This window comes from Acinonyx jubatus, chromosome B1 (genome assembly GCF_027475565.1).
Source record: "Acinonyx jubatus isolate Ajub_Pintada_27869175 chromosome B1, VMU_Ajub_asm_v1.0, whole genome shotgun sequence".
Lineage (NCBI taxonomy): Eukaryota > Metazoa > Chordata > Mammalia > Carnivora > Felidae > Acinonyx > Acinonyx jubatus.
The window spans coordinates 117,989,659-118,011,770 of record NC_069382.1 but is presented as its reverse complement, the minus strand read 5'-3'; positions in this window follow the sequence as shown (position 1 = coordinate 118,011,770).

The following is a 22,112-nucleotide window of genomic DNA, read 5'->3' as shown; positions in this document are numbered from 1 at the left end:
CAATTCTATGTGTGTGTATATATATATATATATATATATATATATATATACACATACATACATATATACATACACACATATTATATATGTGCAATACATATGTACACAATATTATATACATACTATATGGATATATAACCAAAAACAAGAACAAATATTGGTTTGCTTGTTTCAACTACACAATTTTTAGGAGTGTGGGTGGAGAGAGGGTAAAAGGTGTGGCCGTAGGTAGGAAGTAGTTCATAGCTAGGAATAAACATCGTTTAATGAAATTCATGGTTATTTCCCAAATCTCACTGTAAGCAATAGTTTTAGCATACTTTATCCCTAAATCTCTATTTAGAATATTTTTTAAATGCCATATTTTCTAAATATTTCCATATTTTTTCTTAGAGCTAGGGATGATTAGTTTACATGTACTAATCAGGAGAAGGAAACAAGAACAAATAACCCTCTGTGTACAACATATAGTAGATTATCATCCCCTTAGTAAACATTAGCCAGGCAGAGAGGAAAGTGCATAGGCTTTAGAGTCAGGCAGATTCAGATTCAGATGCAGGCTAGAACACACTTTCTACAAGAAAGCCTTGGTCAAATCATTCTGACCTTCAGTTTCCTCTTTGGAACAAAAAGGGATGATAAAACCTATCTCAATGGATGGTGTGGGGATTAAATGGGATGAACTAGGGAAAGCACCCAGCATAATTCATAACATATGGTAGAAGGTCATAATTTTCCCTTTTGTTTTTCTCACCCTTGTCAAGGAGGAAGCGCTTTTCTAAATAGATTTGATTATATCGTTCATTACTTTCCTGTTAAATCTTTGAACACAGAAGGTCAGTATATTTAGCAACTTACAAAATATTCTACTAAGGTATCACTCTATGTTGTAATTGTTCACTTGAGGACTGGTTATGAGTCTACAGTCTGAACATCTCCAGAACAATTCTATGTCCATTCATCTCTACATCCCACTAGCTTTGTGCCTGGCATGTGGTGGGCACTTGATAAATGCTCCTTAAGCAAATATAGAGAACATAGAGTATATGAAAGGACGGAACGGCCATCATTTTAAAATTCATGAAGGTTCACTAGACAATGGTTCCCAAATATGGCTGCCCATTGAAATGATGCCAAGAACTAGTGAAAAATTGAGGTAATAGCCACTTTGCTCTTTGTACCCAACAAATCAACAGAATTTAAACATGGAGGTTATGGAGCAAAATAATTTGTGGAGTTTTTTTGTTTGTTTTTTTGTTTTTCTTTAACATCCTGGGTAATTTTGATGACCATGCAGGCTTGGAAGCCACTGTCTAGTGATTGGTAGTTACCAAATCATGCTTCTTAGTCTAGCTGCACCCAAATCATCTGGAGTGGGGCAATTTTATGAAATGCAGACTGTGCAAAACAAGGGAACCAAAATCTCTGGGAATGTGTCCTAATGATCTGCATTTTTTATGTACCCCCCAAAATTTGGATATATACCAGGAAATTTGTGAACTTGTGTGCTAAGCAGTTGAAAGACTTTTTTTTAATTTCATAAAATTGAGAACGGGAAGTGAAATAAGTGATTATTTCTTCAATGAAGAGCAGAATCATTAGAATCTCCAGGAGAGGTTTTCTTCAAAATAAGCAATGCTTTCCAAATTCTAATGTGCCTTGGTTGGGGGGAGGGAAGAGTCTTTATGTTGAATTTTAAAGAGCCTTGAGATTAGGATCACCTGCCCCAGGCCACTTTAGGAGACACTTTGTTTCAGAATTTTAACACATCTAGGAAAATCCCATGTGAGTAGTGATTTAGAAACTTTTGTTTTTTTGATAAGAACACTTCACTAAAGAAATGCTACTTTATATTTCAGTTTGGGATAAATCAGTCGGAAAATTTGTTCTGCCAAGACTAATGTTTCATATCTTTAAAAAATGCTATTTTTTCTAATAACAATGCAAAAAAAATTCTATTGATTGGTTCAGAAAAGATCTACATTTTCTATACCTACCTAGCTTAATTTTAAGACTTCTAATTCTTCTCAGTACTTTTACCTATTGGCTTAGAAATAAACCTGCTGTCAGTCTTTGCAATGAAAACTCAGTCCAGAGCTGGTGGAAAACAAGGCAGCAACCTAACATTGTGCATTAACTTATGAAGCTCCTTATGATGCAGAAGGAGTGATTGCCTTGTTTACAAACACCACTTTAATGAAAATCTAGGGGCACCTGGGTGACTCAGGTGGTTAAGCCTAGCTTCAGCTCAGGTCAAGATCTCAAGATCTCACGGTTTGTGAGTTCGAGCCCCACATTGGACTCTACTGGTGGCACAGAGCCTGCTTGGGATTCCCTCTCTCTCCCTCCCTTCCCCTGCCCCGTCCCCCCCCCCAAATAAATAAGATATCTTTCATATATCTTCAGATATCTTTTCTCCCCGTCTGTAGCACGAGTTTCCTTTCTGTCGTTCACAGAGGCAAAGTTTTGGTTTTGATAAAGTCTAATTTATTGACTTTTTCTTGTATGGATTGTGCTTTAGATGTCACATTTAAGAAATCTTCACCAATCCCTACTTCCTAAAGATTTTTTCCGATATTTTCTCCTTAAAGTTTTATGGTTTTACATTTTACATTTAAACCTGATTTGTTTTGAGTTAATTTTTGATTAAGTTGTTTCAGTTTAAGGTCCAATATATGTATTTGCCTATAGATGTCCAATTCCTGTAGCACCATTTATTGAAAAGACTATCTTACATGCATTGAATTGTGATGGCATCTTTTCAAAAATGAGTTGGCCATTGTATTCTACTGCTGCTGTAAGAAATCACCACAAACTTGGTGGCTTAAACAATAGCAAATTATTATCTTATACTTGTGGAGGTCTGAAGTACAACAGTGGGTTTCCCTAGGTTAATTCAAGGTATTGTGGAGGTTGTATTCTTTCTAGAGGCTCTCAGGGAGAGTTTTCTTTTTCCCTTTTCTACTTTCTAGAGGCTACCTGCATTCCTGGGTTCATGACCCCTTCCTCCATCATCAAAGCCAGTGACATAACATCTTCAAATCTCTTTTTGACTTTAACTCTTCTGCCTCTCTTTTCCACTTATAAAGACCCCTGAGATTACATTGTGCTCATTTAGGTAATCCAAGATAATCTTCCCCTCTCAGGATCCTTCATTTAATCACACCTGCAAAGTCCCTTTTGACTAGTAACCTACTATAGCACAGTTTCAAGGATTAGATATCTTTGCAGGAGACCATTACTATGGTGACTATAGTTTTGCTTGTGTGGGTCTATTTCTGGCTTCTCTGTTCTGTTCCATTGATCTGTGGATCTATCCCTCTGCCAATACCAGTCTTGATTACAGTAGCTAAGTAGTAAGTCCTAAAATCAGGTAGACTGATTCTTCTCACAATATTCTTTTGTCTCAAAACTATTTGAGCCATCCTGATTCCTTTGAATTTCTGTATAAATTTTAGAATAATCTTATCTATATAAAAAATCTTGCAGATATTTAGAAGAGGAATTGTGTTAAATCTCTATATAAATTTGGGGAAGATTTGACACCCTTAATATGATGAGTCTTCTAATCCATGAACAGGTATGTCTCTGTTCATTTAGATTGTCTTTGATTTCTTTTTCTCAGCATTATAGTTTAGCTTTCAAGGCCTTTATGTATTTTGTTAGATTTACAAGTAAATATTTCATTCTTTGTGAGCATTTGTAAATACTATTTAATTTTGGTTTTCATGTGCATGGTCCTTACATATAGAAATACAACTAATTTTTATATGTTAATTTTATATCCTTCAACTCTACCGAACTTGCTTATTAGTTTTAAGACTTTGTTTCTGTTGTTGATTCCTTGGGATTTTCATGTCATCTGCAATTAGAGATAGATCTTTCCTGATTTGTATGCCTCTTCCTTTTCTTGCTTTTTTGCACAGGCCAGGACTTCCAGTACTATGTTGTATAAAAGTGGAAAGATAGGAAATCCTTGCCTTTTTCCTGATCTTAGGTGAATTTCCCCTCTATTCCCAGTTTTTTGAGAGTTTTTACCTAAAATTTATGTTGAATTTCATAAAAAGCTTTCTCTGTACTGATTGATATAGTCATGTGATTTTTCTTCTTTAGTTCTTAATATGATAGAATATGTTAATTGATTTTTGAGTGTTGCATCAGTTTTGCTTTTCGAGAAATTTTTCCACTTCGTCTATATTGTCAAATTGATGCATGCAGAGATGTTGGTAGTATTCCGGTACATGCTCATTTTGTAGTTATCTATGACATTTTATTTACTTATTTAGAATACATTGTTTTATTTATTTTTTAAAAATGTTTTCAGTGTTGAAAGAGAGAGAGAGAGAGAGAGAGCAGGGGAGGGGCACAGAGAGAGGGGGACAGCGGATCTGAAGCGGGCTCTGTGCTGACAGCAGAGAGCCTGATGAGTAAGCCGAAGTCAGATGCTTAACTGACTGAGCCACCCAGGTGCCCCAAATATATTGTTTTATTATAAATGTGTCTTTGGAGTACTTGAGATATGCATAACTTAGGTGATCATTCTCGAAAAGGTGTCATGGGGTACCCAGTGTTGAATAGAAAAATGAAAAACTATTTTATTCTATCTTTGGTATAGAGAGTACAAGTAGATATGGCATAAAGTTTGTTACGAGTCCTGACAGCCCAAAGTATTTTGCAAAAGCTTTTTATATTATATTTTAATCCTTCATACAAACAACAGTCAGATTCTTTTTGTAATATATAATACATATATATTTACTTCACCTTGTATTCCAAATATCCCAAGTATGCCAACTTAATACCTACCTCCAAAAAAGCTACAATCTATCCTATTAAAGATGAAAATATATGTAGTTTTAGCAATGATTAGGTGTAACTCTATTTTTGGTTCTCTAGGAATTTTATTTTGCAACAAAATCACAGTGACGTCGTTTCACGTTCTGCAGAGTTTTTTGTTTCTTATTATCATTTGTACTTATTTTCAGTGCAGCCTAAGGCAAAACTGTTGCCTTGGTACAACAAAAAAATATATACCCTTTTATTTCAGCAAAGCTGAAATTCTTGTAGTTTACGCCATGCCCATTTTGATGAGTATCTCAGGACAGGGATGTCATGTACATCATATTCCTGCTTCCACTCACCATTTCTGCACCAATGGAAACATACCTCATTAGCCTGCCAGGGCACTCTATTCCAGAAAGTAAGGCAAAAGATTGTTATTCCTTTTAACATAACCTTTCAGGCAACTATTTCCTACCCAGAAACATTACCCACAAAATGAAGTCCAGCAGCCTTCCCTATTCTATATGTTTTATGAGGAAATTATTTGAAAATAAAACAAAATAAAAAGCATGACACTGAGTTTAGACCCAAAACTTACAGGTGGTCATTTATAGGTAACATTTAAACAAAAAATTATTTGGAAATGAAAGCCTCTTTAAAGTATGCAATAGACTGACAACAGAAAAATATTATCCTAACACCATTATTCTTACAGCCATATTGTGCAAAATATGCTGAAAATTGTATGCTGCCAGATTTCACATTAATCTGTGGTTCTGTATGGTTCAACAGGGATGTTTTTAAATAGTGAACACACTGGATCATCATTATCATTATCATTATCATTATTATATTATAACTTCAAAAAGTTTATCTTAAATAAGATACCGTAAGAAAGATTTTTATTCACTCACTCATTCCACAAATATTTCTTGAATGCTTAATAAATGTCATCCACTATTTTCAGCTCCGAACATAATTGGGAAACAAGGAAACCAAAGTTCTGCTCCCATGAGGGATGATAAAGACAGCGAGAAATGCACAAACATTCATACATAACTGTATGCAGAGTACTGAGGTAGGATGGTTAGCTGGAGAATACTTGGTAACTAATTTAGTTTGATGGGGGAGGGGTGTCTTCTCAAAGAAGCTGATAATGTGATCAGAAATGTGAATTACATAACAGAGTCAGCTTTGTGAAGTTGGGGACAGAGGAAGAACATTCCATGCAGGCAGCTGACCACATAATTTATAGACCCCCTCGCAAAGGAAAATGTGAGACCCCTTGTTCTAAAAGCAGAGAAAGTTACCATTAAATGTATTAAAATATAAAGCTTTCTCATTTCTTCTACGGTCTTTCTTTTGGACTTGCCATAGTGGTTTTTTTTGTTTGTTCGTTTGTTTTTGTTTTTGTTTTTAGTTTGTTATATTAACATTACTGATATATTAATGTTATTCCAAGTGAAGAAAATTAAAATTTCTAATTATTAGATAAATGTTACCGTTCATCTTTAGATTGTGTAGTGCCTGTTTTAAAAGCAAAAGTAACAGAATTTAACTCACAGTTGGCATCACGAATGCTACACAATTTTTGAATTCATAGTTTGGATATACATATACATTTAACTGATACCAGAAACATTGTACAAAATTGACTCAACTATTTTTTCAGCTATTTTTTTCACTCCTTGATAGGCACATGTTCTACAAACATTCTCTAGCTTGAACTTAGTTATAAGTAAGGAAGGATTAAATGAAAACGAACCAAGGATTGCCCTATGTTTCTCTTCCTTTCTATACCATCATTTTCAGAATAGGTGGTTAGCTAATACTGGGAAGATACATGAGCAAAAAAGGTGATGGATAGGGCTCTTTGATTATTCGTGCTTCTTAGGACACCACTGCTTCCTTTCTATATTTGAAGCAAGTTCTGGTTCTGAACAGAAGGTGTGCCCTCTCGGAGCTCTCGGTGTCCCTACTTACTCTGTTCTAGACATTTGCTTACCTTGTACTCATTTTGAGCCATAGTGAACTCCTACTGCACGTCGTAGGTCTGCCAGAATTCTGTGCTCTTGAGGCGCTGTAAATGCTACATGCAAATGAGCTGGCAATGAACGATGGAAATATTGTATGTATTTCCTCTGCTCACCCACGTGCTCCAGTGTGCCACTGAATTTCAGTTATGAGACACAAGTTAAAAGATAAAATTATTAAAAGATTGGAGATGGCATCAGTAGAGTACCACACCAAGTACAGTGCCCTTTTGACACCAGGGCCTGTGTGATTGCACAGGTCACACACCCATGAATCTGGTCTTCCAGGCAGATCAAGAGCTAATATAAAAGCCTGAAAGCAGAAATGAACTTGTCACTTTTTAGAATGAGAAAGCAGCCATCGAAGCTTGGTGGGTGGAGAATGGAGGAGGTGAGGTCGTTGAGGAAGGAGGTAACAGATGACCTTTGCCAGGCTTTGCTTGCCAGGGTAAGAGGTCTGATGTTTACTCTGATTTGTTTTTTTTTTTAATGTTTTTATTTATTTTTGAAGGAGAGAGAGACAGAGCATGAGTGGGGGAGGGGAAGAGAGAGAGGGAGACACAGAATCTGAAGCAGGCTCCAGGCTCTAAGCTGTCAGCACAGAGCCCGACGCGGGGCTCAAACTCACGAACTGTGAGATCATGATCTGATTTTGATGGGAGACTATTGAAATATTATACACTAGGAACAGCATGGTCTGGTCTACATTTCTAAAAGACCATTCTTCTGTGGAGCATGAAGTAGTCTCAGAGAGGTGGTGGTTTGAATTATGGTGGAAATAGTATATAGACAGAGAGATGCGCAAGATTCAGGATATGCTTGAGAAGTTACATGAACATGGCTTACACCCAGTATGGTATGAGGGGAAAGAGCAAGAAGAGATTATTAGGGTTTTTTTTTCCTTACAGTGAAGTGAGGAAGTCTAGTGGTAGGGCAGGTTTGGTGGAGACAGCATATTTCTTTTGGCCAAAATGACTCTGTTGTCTGCTAAAACTCCAGGTGATTTTGCCAAATTGGCTATTTAGAATGATAGACCTAACAGTTGGGGAATAAATAAATATAAACTAAGGCAATATATAGAGTAAACTTACAAAGAATTGTAGATTATTTGCTAATTTCTCTCTGTAGGAGAGGTGACTAGCTCTTCTTCAGATGGTGCTGAGCTAACAAGTTCACAAATAAAATCTTCCTTTTATTTCCTCCTCTTAATAATGGGTCACTCACGGTACATACCCAGGAAGGTCTGTAGGCTCATCCATTAGAGAAGAAACAAAATCTTAGGAGCAGCGAATCATGTAGATTTTGGAATTTGTGAAGGTGGTATAAAATTTTGTTTTAATAATTACTGACAGATTACACATCCAACAGAAATAGCCTCAGATGAGATTCCAGAGGTCCTTTACTTTTGTTAGTCTTCTCTGCACTTTTCTATTTTATTTCTCTCCTTTTTTGGATCTCTTAAATTTAAGTGGTCAAAATCAATGGGTCAAAACTGATCCTGGAAAGTTACAACCAGAAGACTAGTATCTTGACTCTACCTTTAGCCACTTGTGTTGTGGTGACTCATGCTTGGTGAGAGCTTGCTTGGGCTGTTTGCGATTTGCAAGAGTGACATTAGAACAGTAATGCACCACTCTCTTACTGATACCTATCACTTCTCATCCCACAGCATCTAGAAACGATTATGTGAAAAAGAGTCACTTTCCTACCACAGGTGAAGATGTGAAAGGGGAAAGGGTGACAGGAAAAAGCACCCTGTTACGCCTCAAATAGCTGCAATGATAGAGTATCTATCATATGCTAGCATTTTCTATCTTCTGTTTTTAAAACTTGAGACACCAATGCAGGATAAATGACTTAATTCCTCATTTTACAGATGATAGAGCTGGTAAATTTCATCTTTGGGAATCAAATTCATATTGTCAAGTGACAAAATCTGTTTTCCACTATACAACACTGCCTCTATAAACACACACACACACACACACACACACACACACACACACACAACTTTGCCATTGAAAGTTTCCTTTTTACATACCAAATATCCATATGCTTTTGTGTTCTAACTGGGCTCCCTAGAACGTTACTTTTAGAGGCTGATTCAATATCTAATGTTACAAATAAGAAAACCAAAGCACAAAGAGGTTAGCTGACCTATCCAATGCCACATAATAATATATTTAATGATAGTAGCTTACTAATGTTATATATGAATTATTTAATGACATTTGCAAATTGTCCTGTTAATCAGCAAGAAGGTGTCTAAGAACTGTAAGATGGGCTTGAATTTCACTTTCCTCCAAACTTCTGTGTAAAATGCAAGTTTTTATTTTGCACAGTTTAAATGAATTTGAATAGAGAAATGCAATTAGAAATAGGATTAGATTGTCTTCTATTTAGCCTAATTCTACATTTTAGGACAAATACAACTTGTCCTTATTATTTATGAAAATTGGTTCAACTGTAATCTCATTATGTTTATTCTCAAATAGAAGCAAATATCAGAAACTATACATCCAACATGCAAATGACCATTTTTTTTTTTTTTCTGAACACATAACAAGAAAAGGATACCATAGAACTTTCCTGTAACACGAGTTAAATTGGCATGATTTACTTGGGACCATAGCAGGATCCACAAGGATTTGGATATTTCTTAGTATCTGCAATTAGATAAAATGTTAGTCACTGCATGAATGAGGCTAAAAAGGAGGGTTTTTTCGGATATTATACAGCCTGAAATAAAATTAGAATGCGCTTCATTAAGGAAAGAGGTTAAAAAATTACCTCTTGGGTTTTTTGTTTTTTTTTTTTTTTTCAGTGTCTCCAAAGATTTCTGAGACCTAGATAAGCTGTTAACACTGTTTCAAAGTTTGTGATATTTAGGTGTTAACTCTGTAGGATGGAAACTACTTGGTTAGAAAAATAGGAAGAATAGGTAATATTTTGCAGCACTGTGAAATTCATCCAGGACCAAGTGGCCGAATGCAGTTAAGCATAACACAGTTTTAGTGGCTTATGCAAAATATTGCTAATTTGTCCAGATCTTAATTGGAACAACTTTTCTCTGGGAGAAATGTTACTGTTCAATACAGAATGCAAGAGGTAGATGGAACATCAGGTAATGATGCCTATGCTACATGCCAAGGGAACTGTGTAAAGACTGAAGAGCAAGTAAAAAAATTGCAAGAGAGAAATGTGCTCATAATGTACTCTTTGGTGAATAAAAGTTATGCTTCTATAAGGAGAGACATCTATGAAGTACTTGACGCCTCCACTAAAAGTCGCGAAATTAGCAATTAGCCAACAAATAGATCTCAAGAATCTGTGTGCTTACAATTGTGATTGGCCCAGTGAGAAACACAGTGGCCTGTGCATGCCTGCCTTCAAGGAGTGCCCAGGGACGTCCCTAGGAAAAGAGGCTGTGACAGCAAGCTGTAAAAGGTACAGCCAACATACACAATGATATTTTCCCACTAAGCCTAAATGTGACTCACAGAGCCATTTTGTATTCAGTTTTATAATCTCTATCATGGTAACTGTTTCGGGAAATACTATGATGAATGTCTAGAGCAGATTATGTGGATGTCTCTGTGCAATTAGGGCAATTCTCTCTGTGCTGGGCACGTGTAAAATGAGGGTAAATAAGAGTACTTCCAAGTACGGTCATGATATTGAAAAAAAAAGTACCAAAACTGCTTAGCCTGATCCCAAGTCCTTCCAGTCATTGTCATCAGCATCATTATCGCCATCATCATCACACAGCAAAATCTGCATGGACATTTTGTTAATGAATAGAATTAAATGAGAATAAGAATAGAATTTTCCTCCTTATTGCAGTAGTTTCTCTACTGGGGAAAATTGTGAGTGTGTACCTATCTTAATAGGGAACCTCAGTCCTGACATTGCAATTGCATTCACTCTTAAAAAAAAAAAGGACTGATTATAATTCATTTCAATAAACAATTACTCAATGTGTGAATATGGTAGGCATGGTAGTAGGCATGAGCATACGAAGATACATAAAATTAATCCCACTTTCAAGAACTTTCAGCTATAGAGAGAGATTCCAACAAGTAAAGACGTTTAGTAGCTTGTGATCAGCGCTCTGATAGAGCCATTACAAGGTGCTATGGGAGCAGATTGGAAGTAGGCCTATCCCAGTCTGGAGGAGAAAGGAAGCATCTGTGAAGATTTCTTGGAAGAATTATGCAATGGGTGAGTTATATTTAGATGAAGGGGATTATAAGAACAAAACAAGGAGGCTTGCATAGACATTGTGTTTTGAGGGAACTATAAGTAGTTTTTGAATGCCTGGACTAAAGTGTAGTGTAGCAGACTTGAAAAGAAGGTATAAATGTCAGCAGGGTCTAGATCACTAAAGACCTTTGATCAGACTAGAATGGCTGGTCTAGATGTGATGGCTGATAAGAATTACCATTCAACTCATGTTCATATTTTCTTTTACTTCAATTTACTACCAATATCTGCAAATAACTCATGAAAGGATTCATGGATGAGGAAATAAGTCAGTATCTGGCCTCAGATCCCACACCTATCTAAAGTAGATAGGCAGTGTGAGCTATTGTGTGAAAAGTCAGATAGCAGAGAAGCTATCCAGGCTTCTAACCTTTATCACATTGGCCTTGGGGAGAGACTAAGTCACCACTCCCATGCAAAGCAATCCTAGCTGAAGCCTGATTACATTCCTTAGATATCCATTTCTTATTCATTCATAAGAATTAAAATTGGCCATAGCCTAACACAGCCTTCTATGCAAGTTCAGGGAATTTGGACTTGACCAAATAAGAAGTATTTCAAACTAATTAAGTTTCAAGTATAAAAACAGTATGATTCCTTCCATTTTGGAAATCACCCCCACATCAGCATGTTTCCAGATATCATTCAAATATATTGAAGATTACAGTAGGAAATGCCTGAAGGCCGCAAGGGGGTGAGAAGACTTGACTGAGTCTAAGCAAGAAAAAATGAGAAACTCAACTAGGTCAGCTGCAGTGGGCATGGGCTGTGGGTAAGTCTAGGAAAGACAGTCATGAGACAAACCATCAGGACTCACGACTGATATACAGAGAACCAAACAGCGATGACAAGTTCTATGTGCTTTGGCTTATTTCTGAGATGTCCACTATTCTAGAAATCTGTAACCCAATTGGCTTAGTCATTTAGGATCAGGCCCATCTCTTCAATGTGGAAATAGATTCTACAACCCTCTTTGGACCATCTTTGTCTTAAGAATGCTGTAACAGCAGATCATAGGGATCTTACCAGTTTTACCTCTCACGGTCATGGACTATGAGAAACCAGTAATACAATATTTGATTGTATTCTCTATTTTGTATCAATCTCCTTGACCATAAGGCAGGACAGATCTAATGCATACACACACATACAGAGGTATAGACAGTTATGGCATAAACTCATGATGAAGACTTGAGAGTATTTGAAAATCATCAAAGGAGTAAAAGTAAATACGGAACAATTCTACCCTAATATCTAAATGCTGAAAGGACCTCAACCAAATACATAATATTTGGTCAATTAGGACCTTCACACAGTGATATCTATATGTTTCCATATAATTCATGTTCAGTATGAAATTCTAATTTTCAAAAGCAGAAAAGTTTCTCTGTTTTTATTTTGATATCAGTTCCTGTTCCAGTGATATGTGGGGAGCAGTAAGAGTTCAGGTCTGGATTAAGAGGGGTGTCTGGAGGGGGCTCTGTCAGTTAAGCATCCGACTCTTGATTTCAGCTCGGGTCATGATCTCAAGGTTTGTGGGATCAAGCCCTGCATCACACTCTATGCTGCCAGCATGGAGCCTGCTTCATATTCTCTCTCTCCCTCTCTCCCTCTCTGCCCCTCCCTCCCCTCAAAATAAAGAAAAACTCTTTTTTAAAAAAAGTAGAATAGCCTTACCTGTAACTAATCTTATTTAATACGTCTGAGTGGGCCTTGAAAAAACTTATCTTTGAAAAATAAAGGTTCTCAGAGCGATTTTATGCGCATTCAGGGTTGGAGGACAGGTTTCCTAAATAAAGTTCAAATTCCTTATTACGCCATATATGGTCCTCTATTCTCTGACCCTTGCCTGCTGCCCTAGCCCCACTTCCCCACTGCAGTCTGCTTTCTACCCGTACCAAATAGCCTGCAACTCTTCAGACATGTTAGACTGAGTTGTGCCTACCTGCCATGTCTGTCTGTATAATGCAAGAACCCAGGTTAAAATTGATTACTGACTCCATCGGCTCCTCCTGCATTCTATAAGGACTCCTATCACAGACTATGAACACCTTGTATCAGGATCAGAAATAAGGCATTTAAAGTTGCCTGCAGGCTGCAGCTATTATACCAAGACTGTTGGCAAAACCAAAACATTCAGAAAAGCCCTTCCTTTGAGGAAAAACACTGTAGTAAACCTTTTTTTATGCAAAGAAAAGATCCTGATCCTACTCTGAAAGGAAAAATGGGGAGCCATAGGGGACCTAAAAGCCTCAGGATAATAGGGCTGTAGAGAATCTTGGTTTTCTGGGGAAAGAGATGTTCTGACAAGGCAAGACCAGCTTCTGACTGACAGAGAAGACAGAGAGTCCTGGATTTCAGCGTCCTTGGAGGGTCTCAAAGCAGCAGGCTGCATTCTGATCCTAAAGCAGAGGCTCTTACCCCTACTGTTTGACTTGATGCTGACTAATGGGTCTAAGCCAGAGGAGGTTAATGGACACAGAAGGAAATTTGAGAGTTACAGGTGCCCCCCTTCTTTCTGTCAAAGACAGCAGTACCAGAAAGTGTTCAAATAACTATTCACTCTCTTAAAACAAAAAAAAAACCAAAACTGTAAAAGGTGATTGTTATTAGCTTATCTACAACTCTAAAATTCCCTGGTGTGGAGGATGAAATAGGATCTATAAGCACACAATGAACTGGACGCAAAGACAATGTCATAGGATGGGTCTGTTTGCATTAATAATTGATACCCTTTGAGTGCTAACTACACTAGGCACTGGATGTTTCTTGGTTCATGTAATCCTCACTGTTAGTTCCACCCTGGAGTGAGATAAGGTTGTGGAAGTAGAGACGTAGAGAATTCAGGGTCAAAACATCGGGCAAGTGCCAGACTGTGGTTTGCCCCTTCTCTCAGTCTAGCTAGAGCCCCTTCTTTTGACCATGTAACTTAAGAACATGCAGCCCACAATGGCAAAGGCAAGGAAAACCTACCGAAAATCTTTATTACGAATACCAAAGGAGATTCGAATAGAAATTTTACCAGGCAATCACTTAAGTACAGCACTGACCACTGAAAAAAACATATATGTGCTACAAAACAAAAAATAAATCAATAAAAGTTTTATTTAGGACCTATTTCACAGTAAAAGCAATCTCTTGTTCTGTTTGTGGCTAAGTTGCTTTTTCAGTAATAAATCTCGTTTGACGGAGTCAAATTTCTTAGTATTTTGCCTGTACCGCCATAAATTTTTATTTTATTGAAATGTATCTTCTTCCTTGTTCCATTTTATTCCATTTAATGATACTCCCCAGCTTTAATTGTACTAAAAAACCTCCTCCACCTTGTTAAGTCGATTTGGGAGTTTGTAGAAGAATCCCTCTTTGCTCCTAAGTAATTCATTTTTCTATTTGTAGGGAAAGAAATATTTTACCAACACTTTTAAAAAGAACCTGCACTGGATAGAATCTCTTCTAATTTTAAGAAAGGTAAGTACCTTTCCCACTGAAAATACAAATTCCCATAAATATGAGATAATACTGAGGAAGCCATGCAAGATAAAGCCACGTACATAAAGTACAGACACCAAGCTCACTTAGTATTTCTTTAAGAGATAGTCTTATTGTGATACCATAAAATGACCTATCTGAAAGGCTTTTGCTTTTTCAGTTATCTGATATAAATTGAATTTGGATAATATCGCATTGTGTTTCGCACGAGTTTCAGTGGCTGCCACTAAGCACATATTCATTTTGTCAGAGCAGTAAACCATAGAGTCTACTTGGTGGTTTTGGTGATGAAAAACTATCAGAAGGTAAAGAGCTCTCAATGGATTTGAACTAATCAAATCAGTAAAAGTTATTTGTGGCCAACTCAAAACTGCTAGAAAATGGCACATCAAGTCCTAAAGAGTAGGATAAGGAAAAATAAGGTTTTTTTTTTCTATTCTCTTATAGACCAAGATGTTATGAAGCATTCTTTGCCAATATAATACTCCAAGGGTTAGGTTTTGGTAATTAAAACTATTCACCCTTATTATTAAAATTTATCTGTATTTAAAATCTGAAGTCAACCAGCATGAAGAGCTAAATCATAATTAGTTTAATAAAACTAACCAGGGAAGTTATATGATTTGGCCGAAAACACAGAAAGTCAATGAGATGGGTCTTCATTTGAGCTTTATAATTGAGACCTATCTGTTACTGTAAGCCCTAACTTACACTCTTTATTTTTTAAATAAGTTTATTTCTTTCTCTTTGAAAGAGAGGCAGAGAGAGAGCAAGGGAGGGGCAGAGAGAGAGAGAGAGAGAGAGAGAGAGAGAGAGACAATCCCGAGCAGTCTCCACACTGTGTCAGTGCAGAGCTTGATGTGGGGTTCGAACTCACAATCACAAACCATGAGATCACGACTTGAGCCAAAAACAAGAGTTGGACGCTTAGCTGACTGAGCCACCCAGGCAGGCCCAACCTACCCTCTTTAATATGAAGATAATAAACTTCATCACAGGGTGGGCATTATACCAGTCATTCAGCACTGCTGTTTTCACTACTGATGTCTGGCCAACAGTCAGTGTACTGTTGACAGGGTGTTTGTTTTTTTTTTCTGTTTTTCTAATGCTGGTCTTCCAGTTTTCCCATGGATGAACTGCCTTCTCCCAACTCCCCTGCTACTTCCCATTTTCCATGTGGGTCCAACTCAAATGGCCTGGCATGAATCGTTTTAGTGTTAGGAAAAAAAGTTTGAATCACCTTTAAAGATTTTTAAATTGTGAGTTATGGTCTAAATACTTGTCCTTGCATCCCAGGACTTGTCGTGTATTAATGCTTTGGGGGGAGGCTGAACATTCTCAGGCACTGATGGTTAGTTTTCTATTTCATTTTTACTGGTATCTAAGTTTCCTAATACTAATAGTAATACTTCCAGGTTAGTATTAAAATAGATTTGTGATAGCTTCCATTCCCAGATACCCAACTGCTGGACAGAGACAGAAGACAGCTGAGATCACACAGAGTAAAGAGTGGCAAATTTAAGGTGAACATAAATAGAGTAGATGATTAAGAAAAGACTTCAATCCTCAGATCAGTAAATAATGGATCAGTCCTTTTAAACCTGTCTTTTTATCCCTTTCAGTTTGTTTTTTAACAAACTTGGGTATTAAGTACCTGTAAGCCTAATTAGTGGAAACACCATTGATTTTGGAGTCAGACCGATTTCAGTTCGAATTTCAGTTTTGCTTTTCAATAGCTATGGGAGACCTGGATAATCTGTTCTTGCTGATTCTCAGACCTGCCATTGATGAAATAAGGAGAATAGAAGACTGTGAAGTTTAATGCTGACATGTAAAGTACCCAGCACATGGCGAACGTTACCCTAGTTTGTAACGTTACATTGGTGCTCCCTCTGCACTGCTACCCCTCACCCCACACAACACACAAAGGTGTCGGAAATAGAAGTGAATATGACAACAGCCACCAGACTGTAAGTTCTTCTAGGACAGATACTCTTTCCTATATACTTTTGCTTCTCCAGTCCCTGGCTCAGTGGCTAGCGTATTGTAACTCAACATGTTTGTTGGGAGAACAGGCTGTGTCGGTATATAGGAACTCACAATCTATACAGGCTAAAGATGGGCCCTCAGAAAAAAGTAGGAAAATTACACTGAAAACCACCTAGGATGTAACTCATGTAAATAGCTGGTAGGGAGAGGGAGCTTAGTAGTAGCTCAGCTCCTCTGAGAAGGACTAGAGCCCAGATGAAGAGACTCTAGGAAAGGTTAGGAGGTGCTATGAATGACATAGAGAAAGAATAGGTCACCATTTTACACTCTCTGTCAGATCTTCGTGAGACTTTGGGAGAAGAAAGATCTTTCGGCTGCCATGGAGGAAAGATTTTTATCATGAATTTTGGGTCATTGCTGAGAAATATCTTTAAATTAAATAACACCAGACACAGAATCTAGGGAATCAGCGGCCTGGCTCTGTCTTAAAGTAGCCAGAATGCATTTTGGAAATGTTCATAGTCTCAGGCCTCATTTTCCCATATGTGAGTAAAGACCAATCATTAAGATTATCCACTTAACATTGATTCCTCACAGTGATTTTCTCCAAGAGACCAAAGCACTGTTCCTTTCCCTGTTCAGAGCTCTGAGAGAAGGGTGGGGTCTTTCCTCCAGTTGTGAAAGGACTCTTAAAAGCACTACTGAGAAGACAGACTTTTCACTACCCTAAATTTACCTCCTTTCATTTTTATCACGACAGGACTTATTCTATATATGTTAAATAATGGTTGCAAATGGATTCTGTTACTGTGAAATAAAAGTTAAGATTCTATTCCAGTATGGTCTTAGAATATATGTTAGCAGAGCTTAATTATTACTGAATTGCGAGAGAATAACGACATGGCATCTTTACACCCGGGAGCTATTCCACTCCCTCGGTGCCTTCTATTATCCACTTAAAAAGAGTTCTCCAGCGGTTTGGCTTCATATTTTCATTATTTGACAGGCATTGACTATAGCACATGCATAGCAGTTGACCACTTCTCACCACCTTCACTGCCACTACTGTTGTCTAAGGCGCCATCTTGCTTCACCTAGATTTCCGCAAAACTGTCTTTAATCGCTATCCTTTTCTCCGCCCTCATCCCTCATTAACCCCTACTACTGCCTTCTCCATATCGCACATAGATGATAACACATTGTGAGTCATGCCATGCCTCTGCTCAAAATCCACACTGACTCCCCTTTTGGTGCTTCATAAAAAGCCAAAGGCCTTATGGGGATCCACATACTATGAGTGTGTATAATCTGTCCCCAACTTGTCTCTGCTTTGCCCTCTTCTCTTACTCTCTCCCCGTTCTCTTCATTCCAGCCATACAGGTTTTCTTGCTGTTTCACAAAACTGTCATGAATGTTCTCACTTAAGGAATTAGTGCTAGCTGTTCTCTCTGCCTATGCTGAAAAAGCCCATATGGCTTTTACCTTCACTTCCTTCATGTCTCTGTTCAAATGTCATTTTCTGTTTGAGGCTAGCCCTGACTCTATTTACACCTGTAAACCATGTAACTCTATTTACACTTCTAAACCTTTGTCTTTGGCCCTCTCCATTCCTCCTATTCTGTTTTTGGTTTTTTTTTCTTTTCATAGCATTTATCACTTTATAAGAAACAAAAATTATTTTATTTATTATGATTATTATTTATGTCCTTCTAAACTGACCTAAGCTCAATGAGGGTAGGATTTTGATGGTTACTGAATCTTCACTGCCTGTAATAGCGCTTGGCATATAGTAGGTGATCAATAAATATTTTAAATAAATAATGCATATTTTATTTTTTTACTAAGTTTATTTATTCTGAGACAGAGAGCAAGTGGGTTAGGGGCAGAGAGAGAGGAGGGAGACAGAGAATCCCAAGCAGTCTCAACACTGTCAGCACAGAGCCCCTTCCAGTGCTAGAACCCACGAACCATGCGATCATGACCTGAGCCGAAATCAAGAGTCAGACGCTTAACCGACTGAGCCATCCAGGAACCCCTATGATGCATATTTTAATATTATATGTAGACATAATAAAGTCCCAAATTTTTTAAAGTGCCAATAATTAAAGAAAAAAGAACTATATATTATTTATCACTTGTGTGAAGTAAGTGCAAAAGAAAGAAACAAAGAAACAAAGAGTAAGATCCCTCGTAGTATGTATACTTTACAAAGACTGCATTTTTTCTGTTGTTTGTTTTGGTTTACTACTAAGAGATTGAACATACAAATGGACAATGGCCAGACCATATATACAAATAGAACTTTGACCTAAAATCTTCAGCACCTACCAAGGAAACCAATCCCCTTATCTATAATAAACAACCCAGAAAGCCAGCTTGCTGAAGTCAGACTTGCAGGAAGCCAGATTGCTGTCTCTAGTGACAGTCTAGGAAGCTAAACAATAACTTCTGCAACAGTCAATCCCAAATGGCTTGGACGTCATGGATAACTGACAGCTTCTCTAGTTTTCGCCCCTGTTTCCAACTTAAGACCAACCAGAAGAAGTCAAATATGTGTCCCGAAGCAGTCACATAGGACATTCCACTTCTAGTTAGCCCACCTATAACTTCCTCTTGGAAAGATCCTTCAAGCAGACCTACTTTCCACTGTAAAACTTTCCAATTTCCTTGAATCTCTACCAAAATGCAAGCGACAGTAGCTGACTCCCTTACTATAGCAAGCTCAGAATAAATAGCATTTGCTTTTTTCATTTGGTTGGTCTTTGTTTAGTATGTCTTAGTATGTCCTGAACTCCTAGAATAACACACAGTACAAACTAGGTGCTTGGTGAATACTCATTAAATGAATAAATGAATGGAGGACTAACATCATCAAGGAAAATGGCACTTAATGTCATGACATTTTTTTAACTTGCCTTAAAAGAAAAAACTGGCAATTGTTTCCCATGTACACTTCCATCTTGAGGCTATTTAAAGCTATCTTAACTCTGTCCTGAAGAAAAAGAGAAAACTGAGTCATATTAGTAGAAGATAGGTCTTTCTGTGTGACCCAAGAAAGGATAATAAATATAGCATCTGAGGACAAGCTTTCCTTTGCATCCTGCTCATTGATTTGTCTTTGGTATCCTGAACTTCAAGGATTCCATGTAGTTTATGTGGTGGAAAAGTATCTCCTCTCTATTTCTTACCCTATCTCTCAGAGGAGTTGTCATAGTCCACACATGGTCCAGGCCAGCTTCCCAGGAAACTAGGTTAGAGTCGAAACCCCAGTTAGTAGTAGAATGTGACTGTTTGCCTATAGTTTCTATAGACAAGCCAGACAAGTATATAAAAAGGGTGTCTGTGACCATAGTAGGCAGCTGGTAGGAAATTAAGAGGCTTCAGAACATGGCTACCTTTTTGTTATTTTCTACTAAAAATACTTTACCTGCTTTTCCTAATAGAACTTCTGGAAAGGTACAGGGCTGGAAATGGAGAAGGTGACTAGGTGTGAACATTGGGAACCATTGAACAATGTGGTCTATAGATCACAATCATATTTTGCAAAAGGAGTTTGAATATAAGGTAAGCAGGGAAACAAGTTCCTTGAAAAGAAAAGAATACAATATAGTGGTGTTTTAGGAAGACTGGGCTGCCAGCCTGTGGTATTTGCCAGTAAAATTAAATTGTCAGATTTCTGTAAAATTAAATAGAATAGGTGACATTACCTCAATTTAATTTATTTATTTTAAATAACTTTCTGATAATTATTTTGGATCAAATTCAGGGAAAGAAATTTCAAAGAAAACAAAAGTAAGCCCACTTCTTCCTTTTAACATCAATCTTTTCTCATAAAATGTTATTAATTCATTTTGTATCAAAATATAGATTAATTTTTTGTAATGAATTAAGGCAGACAATTAACATTATATGGGTAGGAAAAATTCAAGGTGTATTTAGACTATTAAAGGGTTCATGTGGTGCACAAAGTGAGATTTTCAAATATTAATCATGTGTGTGTACCTGTGTGTGTGTATGCGTGTGCATGCATGTGTGTGCGTGTGAAAGAGGAAGAGGAGAGGAGAGGAGAGGAGAGGAGAGGAGAGGAGAGGAGAGGAGAGGAGAGGGGAAGAGAGGAGAGGAAAGGAGAGAAGGGAAGGGAAGGGAAGGGAAGGGAAGGGAAGGGAGGTGAAAAATGTATCACAATTTTTCTGAAAATTCAGTCAGAGATTGTTAATGACAAGTTAATGGCTTAAAAGGAAAGAGTTTCAGATTTGAGAAAAACAATATAACTCACTCACCATATCCTTTTGTATATATTTAGTAAATATATATAACTGAATTTTAGGATCTCTGTTTATATTTTGAAGATGCATTTCAATGGCAAAATAGAGACAGCTTGCTAAAAGCCTTAGCACATCTAATCGCATTAAAATTTGGAGTTAGATTCAAAAGGTAATTGCAGCTCATGATTAACAACAATATTAATAAGTGAATCAGAAACTCAACCCAGGTAACTTCCTTTATAAACGTTTTCTGGTGATACTATTATAAAAAGGAACATTAATTATTTAATCTACTATAGTTGATTTTCAGATATTAAATTGCTGTGCTGAGCTTTTGGACTCGTGATAATCAAAATGCTAAGAACTGCAAACAAGCATTCTATGAGCCCAGAACAACTCAGCAGCTCATCTATGATTGGGAAGAGCATTTAAGGCTCATTTGTCAATATTCATGGTCAGGTTGAGTTAGGTGAAAACACTTTCATGATATTAGAGATTATATTGTAATAAGAATTCCTTGGGAAGCCTAAAGAGATGTGTGGTATACAGCTGTTATGCTACACATTTCTGGGAAATTTTGACCAAAAGAACTAGGTTTAAACTAAACCATCTGACCTTCTAGATGTGTGACCCTGGTTATATTCCTTCTTTTTTGAGTTTGTTTGTTCTTAAGGGTAAGATCTATGACCTAGGGCAGTGGTAAACGTGAAAGAAAGCATTTGTTTAAGTACTAAGAGAGTATCTGTTACATAACAGTGTCTTAGTAAATTATTTGAACAAAATAAATATTATGAAAATCTGAATAAAAGAACGAGAGAGCAAAATAAGTCTTTTGTAGTGAAGACTGGATGATGTCAGGCTCCCTTACTTCATGAGTGTGTTTGCTGATACCACTTGAGAGCCTCGCAGTAAAGTTTAAAAGGGCATAATCTTAGGACTCTGCTGCCTGACCAATTTAAGTTCAATCATTTACTAACTTTGTATACTGGACACATTCCTTCATTTCATTATACTTCATTTCCTCGTCTGTAAAACAGAGATAAATTATCTATACACAGAGTCTTGTAGGATTAACTAATATGAGGCAAAGAAATCACATAATACCATGTCTGCAACTTGGAGTGTGGTCTTCAAATTGAATGTATGCACCTCGTGAGGTACATGAAGTCTTTCCAAAGGTTGCATGGGCATCGAGAGTTCGAATGAAGTGACTAGACATATCCCGGTTTGTTTATCACAGTCCCCACTTATGTCTATTCTTACTGACCTATTATAAATGTCACCCCTCTTT